This window comes from Diabrotica virgifera, chromosome 4 (genome assembly GCF_917563875.1).
Source record: "Diabrotica virgifera virgifera chromosome 4, PGI_DIABVI_V3a".
NCBI classification, from domain to species: Eukaryota; Metazoa; Arthropoda; class Insecta; order Coleoptera; family Chrysomelidae; genus Diabrotica; species Diabrotica virgifera.
Genome location: NC_065446.1, coordinates 108,993,797 through 109,003,018, shown reverse-complemented (window position 1 = coordinate 109,003,018; position 9,222 = coordinate 108,993,797).

The window sequence follows — 9,222 nt, the reverse complement described above, 5'->3', positions numbered from 1 at the left end:
TTACCGTAAAACGGGGCTACTTGAAAATAGCGGGGTAATTTGAAAATAAACTCAATCACCTTTTTAAGTAAGTGCTGTCACTGAACGATTCGCCCGATTTAATCTTATCCAGTGCCACTTGAAAAGGCATGCCTGCCCACGACTTATCATTGTTGTTTATGGTTGCTTTGTGTTTACCGGTGTTGCGTACCTATATGAAAAGAAAAATATCACAAAAAGAAGCATTTTTTTGTGACCTGAATACTTCCATTTGCAAAATTGCTATTTCTATCGGTGTGTTGGTAAGATTTCGTTTGCCTAACTTGCATTAATCCCGAATCTGACCTTTCCTTAGACCTAATTTAAATTTTGACACCAGTGGCGGCGACTTTATGATTAACGTCATTTTAGGGGCTATTTGAAAATGGTAAGAATCTATAAAAGAAAAGTCGGAAGTAGATCCTGTCGTAATTATAGTCAAGAGGACTTGAACAATGTCGTGCGAAGGTATGAAAAAGGAAATTGAATACAACTAAGCCAAGAATACAATATACCATAACTTTATATAGAAAAATTAACAATTTGCTTCCCCAAAATCCTGGTCATCCTACTGCGTTATCAGATGCAGATGAAAAAGTCCTTGTTAAAGCTATTGGTAAGGCTTCAGAATAGGATTTCCCCTTTGAGCCCTCCGACATATAGATTTTGGTTGAAAACTATTTAAATAGAAAAGGTGCGCAAGTAAAAACTTTTAAAAATAATCGACCTGGTGCAGATTGGATAGAGCAGTTCCTAAATCGGCACAAAGAACAGCTGTCGAAGAGAATGTCGCAGTCGATTAAATTAAACAAAGTCGAGTTAAAGTCGACCATAAAACGATTAATACATATTTTGACAATTTGTCAAGAGTATTAAGTAGAACATGTGATTCCCGAAGCTGTCGTCAATTATGACAATTTCTAAAAACCGTGTTTTTTTATCGATTTTAATGAATCTCAGGCACAATAGATTTTTATTTCATTTTGCTATTTCAAGTAGCACCTACAAAGGGGCTATTTGAAATACCACGTTTTCAAAGGCTTACTTTAAAGTAACCCCATCGAGGGGCTACTTGAAAATTAAAAATAAATATCTTTTTTTTTGCAAAAATGGAGAAGCCAAGACACTTTTTTAATGAGAAAAAATTATCTATAGACCATTTCGACCATTACAATAATTTTTACTTTCAAAAATCCTTTAACTTATTTGGTGGCAGAACAAAGTTTCAAAAAAGTTTTATCAAGTAGCCCCGTTTTCCGGTACTATAAACGATCATAACTTCGAAGTGGTATTTTTTGACAATCGGGCTTAAGAGCCCATCCAACCAGCAGCAAATGTGTAATAACGTTCACCTAACTTAACTGTGGTTAGTAAACAAGACGTCGGCCCTATGCAACTAGTTGTCAACAATGAACCGATAACAAAAGTTAACCATTTTAAATATTTAGGTTGTTGAATAAACGAGACACTAATTCCAGATGAAGAAATTAAAACTCATATAGAAATTGCAAGAGGAGCATTTATGAAACTTACCTAGATCTATACTGAGCAATTATCAGCTAAACTTACAACTAAAGTTTATGTGTTATGTGTATCCTGCATTACTACATGGGTCTGAAACCAGAATCATGAAGGTTAATATGATGAACAAATTAGAAGCCTTCGAGTGTGCAGTGCCGGATTAACCATTAGACAAAGTAGGCAGTTGTCTAGGGGACCTCGGCCCCAAAGGGGGCCTCGGAGTTCCATAAACGAAAAAAAAAAAAAAATAAAAAAAAATCAAAAATGAATAGTCTCAGCATCCGTTATCGTTTGCAAATTGTAGAAGCCTCGGAGGTGTTACCAGAGAAGGTTCCCATTGTTTTCAGTCTGGTAGGATGTAGAATGACATTTTTTGATGTTGTTTTATGTGCTATTAGATTGAAAACTTAGTTTTTTGATAGCAGTTGCCGCTAGGGCATCCATGCCATTTCGTTCGTTGCAATCCGTGACTGCACGCCGGGGTTTGTCCTAGTTGGGTCAGAGAGAGCAGCATATGTGCCTCCTGATGAGAGACTAATAACTTTCGAAACCGGTAGAGGTGCTTGCAGCCCTCTTTGATTGAACTGGAATGATGATGCGGCTGTAGTTTCGTGTTGCAACGAAATTGAAAATGGTTATTCATTTTTGATTTATGTTTACTCCTATTGGAGTACGAAGGGAACCATTCTCGTTGGAACTTTACCGCGCTGAGCAGATGGGACGTGAATTATAAATTTTAAAATTCCCTCATCTTCCTTAGTCTTAGCATCAGTTATGGCTTGCAAATTGTAGAAGCCTCGGAGGTGTTACCAGAGAAGGTTCCCATTGTTTTCAGTCTGGTAGGATGTAGAATGACATTTTTTGATGTTGTTTTATGTGCTATTAGATTGAAAACTTAGTTTTTTGAAAAAATAATAATTAGAATTAAATAAAACTATAAATCATATTATGTTTGAAAATTCAAATATCGCGCAATTCAATAAAAGTGATGGACATATAAAACTACATTACAATGCATACTTTTTTGTTCACATAGAAAGTCTATGTTGTGAGCATAAATCGCGATGCCCTTTGGTAGAAGGAACTACAGTACGATTTTTTTGTTTCAGTTATCCCAATCCTGAGATTAACTGTCCGACATCATTTTTCGAGGCCTCGACTTTTGCGCCCTCTACAATATTAGTATACGTGTATAAATGAAAAAAAGATATATTTTTTGTACTCTCTAAGAGTTAGATATTAATATGTAAACAGTTTTATGTTCAATTTTAACAAAGGTTCCGAGAAAAAAATTCTTAAAAAAAATGATTAGTTTTGGTCTTCTAAAGTGTACTAGTACCTACCTTAGCAATATCTAAAACAGATTCAAAACTTATTTAAACTCAGTTGCACACGGAAATCCATAGCTAGTGAAGCTGCAACCAATGAAAATGCACATGAAATAGAAATAACTGAGGGAAACATAGCTTCCGTAACTGAAGAAGATGAAAAAACATGTAACTACAGTTCTATTCCAGTTCAAGAAGTTAAAGAACCACAAACCGAAACTAAGTTAAAGATAAATTGGGTCCTAAATTTGGAAAACGACGTATAGACCGGGCAGTATCGTCGCCCCCGCTAGCGCAATTATTCCGATTCGATTTTTTTGCACAAACTTACTCAAAAAGAGGTCCTTATAACATATCCACAGGGTGCCGGGCGGTGCCGTGGTCGAAAAATTTTTTAAACATTTTTTTTAAAACAAATGCACAAAAATAATTTTTTTATTTCCAACAATTTTTTTTTAGATAATTTGGATCATTCTGAGCAAAAAGATCTCTCGTCATTTTTCTATAAAATTGACTGTTGTCGAGTTATACGCGATTAAAAATTTGAAAAATGCGAAAATGGCCATTTTCAAGGCTTAATAACTCGATTAAAAATGATTATTATGAAATTCAAAAAGTGACAAAATCAAGATCCAAATACCTTCTTCAGCGGTCTGAAGAGATTTTTGTCATTATTTTATTACAAAGCTGTTATTTTTAGTTATTAAAAATTAGCGGTATAGTCAAACTGTATCGTCGCCACCATTAGCGGAACTATTTCGATTAGATTTTTTTGCACAAACTTACTCAAAAAGAGGTCCTTATAACATATCCACAGGGTGCCGGGCGGTGCCGTGGTCGAAAAATTTTTTAAACAATTTTTTTAAACAAATGCACAAAAATAATTTTTTATTTCCAACAATTTTTTTTTAGATAATTTGGATCATGATTAATTATTTATATGGGAAATAAGCCACAATTAAAATGAAAAAAATAATTTTATTAACGTTTCGACGCCCAAATCGGGTGCCGTTGTCAAAATACAAAATATTACTAAAATAAACTAAAGTGTTGTTGCTAAGCAAAAAAATTCTTCTAATAATTTATTTAATCTCACTCATTTATATTGGCAATTCAGACATATATTATACATTTTAAAGTAGAAGACTTTAAAATGATATTGTCAATATTTATGAGTTGCGTTCCTGGGACGACTTACTGAAAGATAGTTCATTCGATTACATGAAATTAACCCCAACTCAAGAATATCCGTCATAAAAAATTATAGCATGTGATATGTCTTTAAAAAGACAACCAAATGCAACGACAGTAAAATTCTCGCGTTAGAGACTTCATAGTAAATCACAAGGGAAAACCAGGAAAAACCCTGTGATACTATCCCGACATCGTAAGTATTTGGTCTTACATTAATTCACTCTCAAAAAATAATACCAAATTCTGACTTGTAACATGTTTAAATTATAAATAATATTAATAATATTAGATATATAAGTAATACTAAAATATAAAATATGTACTAGCTAAATATATACTAAATCAGATAGTAAAAAGAGAAAAATCAAAGAAGCGGCTCTAATTATGCTAAATGAAACCAATTGTGTCGCAAATTCCTCGGTAGAATGCAGTAGGATGTGGTTACCCATACTGAAAGAGGAAGTCAATAGAAAGAAAATACCAAGATTAGTAAGTCAATAATATCGAGCTAGTACATATTTTATATTTTAGTATTACTTATATATCTAATATTATTAATATTATTTATAATTTAAACATGTTACAAGTCAGAATTTGGTATTATTTTTTGAGAGTGAATTAATGTAAGACCAAATACTTACGATGTCGGGATAGTATCACAGGGTTTTTCCTGGTTTTCCCTTGTGATTTACTATGAAGTCTCTAACGCGAGAATTTTACTGTCGTTGCATTTGGTTGTCTTTTTAAAGACATATCACATGCTATAATTTTTTATGACGGATATTCTTGAGTTGGGGTTAATTTCATGTAATCGAATGAACTATCTTTCAGTAAGTCGTCCCAGGAACGCAACTCATAAATATTGACAATATCATTTTAAAGTCTTCTACTTTAAAATGTATAATATATGTCTGAATTGCCAATATAAATGAGTGAGATTAAATAAATTATTAGAAGAATTTTTTTGCTTAGCAACAACACTTTAGTTTATTTTAGTAATATTTTGTATTTTGACAACGGCACCCGATTTGGGCGTCGAAACGTTAATAAAATTATTTTTTTCATTTTAATTGTGGCTTATTTCCCATATAAATAATTAATCATAAAAATGCCACAAGGAAATAGCTTCAGAACAACATTAAGAAACCGGTATGGGCCTATCGTGTGTCAAAATTTTAGGAAATTGGAAACTTTCTACGAGAAACTGGCACATTGTCAAAATTCAATCAAATTTTTAAGAAGATGTAGAAATAACAACATAATACCAAAGGGCTTGAGGTTACGGCCAGCATACTCAAGCAGAAGACTCCAAAATATTCTACATAGAGCCAGTTTGTCGATGATCCGGGAAAGGTTGCAATTTCACAGGTCAAATTTATTTTTTATCGAACAAGACATCGTAAGTATTGAAGATTTACTTTTCGGAATGATATCAAATTCTGATTTTGATCGAATTATTTTTAGTTTACACATAATTTATGAAAATTCATATCAGAAACAAAGAAATATACATTTAAATAAATTTAATAATCTTTTAGAACAAAATAGTTTACATACTTTTGATAACCTAAATAGAAATAATGACATATTAGCGACAGTTGTCAATCTATCAAATAGACATTTAAATGCAACGGAAAATTTGGTATTGTCAAAAGGTTTAAACTATGCTGTTACTCATCCATCTATTCCAAAATTAGACATAATCAGCTCAGTGGAGAAAATATCCCAGTGTCTACCAACTCATGAAAAAGAACAATATAGGGTACTATGTAAACTTGAATTGGAAAAGTCTAATCAAATTGAACAGAACATCAGCAAAGAGGAAATGAAAGCTTTAAAAAACTTTAAGAAATGATGACTCCATAACAATCCTACCAGCGGATAAAGGCAATGCAACTGTAATAATGAATAAAATACAATATGAGGACAAAATTACAGATCTAATTACAAATGGACCTTATAGCAAATTAACGAAGGATCCAACGAAGACACTGGAAAACAAAATATATAGAACTTTATTCAAATTTAAAAATGATCTAACATACTATCAAAGAAAATTAATGACACCTCACTACAGTAAGACACCACATTTTTATGGAGTGCCGAAAATTCATAAAGCGAACATACCACTTAGACCCATTTGTAGTACCATCAATTCTCCTTGTAGTGAACTATCAAAATTCTTATTAAACATTCTAAAACCATTTGCTAATAATGATGACACTTTTATAAAAAATACAAAACATTTTTTAAACAAATTGTCAACTATTGAATTTAATCCAAATAATATTTTAGTAAGTTTTGACATAAACAGTTTATTTACAAATGTACCATTAGATAAAACTTTAAACATAATCAAAACGAAATTAGAGAATGATAATACATTGGCAACTAGGACAAGACTAAATGTATCAGCTATAATGGAGTTATTGACATTATGTACCCATAATACCTATTTTCAACTAAACAATGAATTCTATAAACAAAATTTTGGTCTAGCAATGGGCTCTTCTTTATCTCCATTATTGGCTAATATATTTATGGAGGATTTCGAAACTAATATTATTTCTAAACAAAATTTAAAACCCACAGTATGGTGGAGATATGTAGATGATGTGTTTTCAATATGGCCTCATAGATCAGAATTGTTGGATACGTTCCTGAATATTATAAACGATCAAGAAGAGACAATAAAATTTACAATGGAAAAGGAATACATTAACAGCCTACCTTTCCTCGATGTTTTGATCTCAAAGAAGGATATTGGATATGAGACTCAAGTGTATAGAAAACCAACACACACCAACAGATATCTCAATTACAAGTCAAATCACAACATCAACGTTAAAAAGGGAATCATTAAATCCTTATATGATAGAGCCAAAATTACTTGTTCTAACAAAAATTCCTTTTTAGCAGAAAAACAATTGTTAACATCTGTTTTATTAAAAAATGATTATCCTTTATCGTTTATAAATAAGGAATTGTCAAGACTGGATCGAATGGAACAGAACAACTTAGAACGGGATCCTACAACATTCACCAGAAATAATACGAGGAAAATATCAATACCATATATAAAAGGACTATCCGAGAAACTTAAAACAATAGGAAATAAATTCAACATTTCAACAACATTCAAAACAACAAACACATTGAGATCTATTCTATCTAAAACTAAACCTAACAATGATCAAGAAAGAACAAAGAATTGCATTTATAAAATACCTTGTGAATGCGAACAATTTTATTTAAGTGAGACATCAAGACCATTAGACATTAGAATAAGTGAACATCAATCTTATATTAAAAATAGAGAATTTGAGAGATCTCAAATATGTCAACACGCATGGGATAATGAACATAGAGTTCAGTGGAGAGATTCAAGTATAGTCCTGAAAGAATCAGATAGTAAAAAGAGAAAAATCAAAGAAGCGGCTCTAATTATGCTAAATGAAACCAATTGTGTCGCAAATTCCTCGGTAGAATGCAGTAGGATGTGGTTACCCATACTGAAAGAGGAAGTCAATAGAAAGAAAATACCAAGATTAGTAAGTCAATAATATCGAGCTAGTACATATTTTATATTTTAGTATTACTTATATATCTAATATTATTAATATTATTTATAATTTAAACATGTTACAAGTCAGAATTTGGTATTATTTTTTGAGAGTGAATTAATGTAAGACCAAATACTTACGATGTCGGGATAGTATCACAGGGTTTTTCCTGGTTTTCCCTTGTGATTTACTATGAAGTCTCTAACGCGAGAATTTTACTGTCGTTGCATTTGGTTGTCTTTTTAAAGACATATCACATGCTATAATTTTTTATGACGGATATTCTTGAGTTGGGGTTAATTTCATGTAATCGAATGAACTATCTTTCAGTAAGTCGTCCCAGGAACGCAACTCATAAATATTGACAATATCATTTTAAAGTCTTCTACTTTAAAATGTATAATATATGTCTGAATTGCCAATATAAATGAGTGAGATTAAATAAATTATTAGAAGAATTTTTTTGCTTAGCAACAACACTTTAGTTTATTTTAGTAATATTTTGTATTTTGACAACGGCACCCGATTTGGGCGTCGAAACGTTAATAAAATTATTTTTTTCATTTTAATTGTGGCTTATTTCCCATATAAATAATTAATCATAAAAATGCCACAAGGAAATAGCTTCAGAACAACATTAAAAAATTTGGATCATTCTGAGCAAAAAAGGTCTCCCGTCATTTTTCTCTAAAATTGACTGTTGTCGAGTTATACGCGATTAAAAATTTGAAAAATGGGAAAATGGCCATTTTCAAGGCTTAATAACTCGATTAAAAATGATTATTATGAAATTCAAAAAGTGACAAAATCAAGATCCAAATACCTTCTTCAGCGTTCTGAAGAGAATTTTGTCATTATTTTATTACAAAGCTGTTATTTTTAGTTATTAAAAATTAGCGGTATAGTCAAACTGTATCGTCGCCCCCGTTAGCGGAACTATTTCGATTAGATTTTTTTGCACAAACTTACTCAAAAAGAGGTCCTTATAACATATCCACATGGTTCCGGGCGGTGCCGTGGTCGAAAAATGTTTTAAACAATTTTTTTAAAACAAATTCACAAAAATAATTTTTTTATTTCCAACAATTTGTTTTAGATAATTTGGTCATTACGAGCAAAAAAGGTCTCCTGTCATTTTTCTCTAAAATTGACTGTTGTCGAGTTATACGCGATTAAAAATTCGAAAAATGCGAAAATAGCCATTTTCAAGGCTTCATAACTCGATTAAAAATTATTATTATGAAATTCAAAAAGTGACAAAATCAAGATTCAAATATCCTCTTCAAAGTCTTGAAGAGATTTTTGGCATTATTTTATTACAAAGCTGTTACTTTTAGTTATTAACAATTAGCGCTATAGTCCAACTGTATCGTCACTCCCGTTAGCGGAACTATTTCGATTAGATTTTTTTTGCACAAACTTACTCAAAAAGAGGTCCTTATAACATATCCACAGGGTGCCGGCCGGTGCCGTGGTCTAAAATTTGTTTAAACAATTTCTCGATCACCGGCCGGCACTCTGTGGATATGTTATAAGAACCTATTTTTGAGTAAGTTTGTGCAAAGAAATCTAATCGGAATAGTTCCGCTAACGTGGGC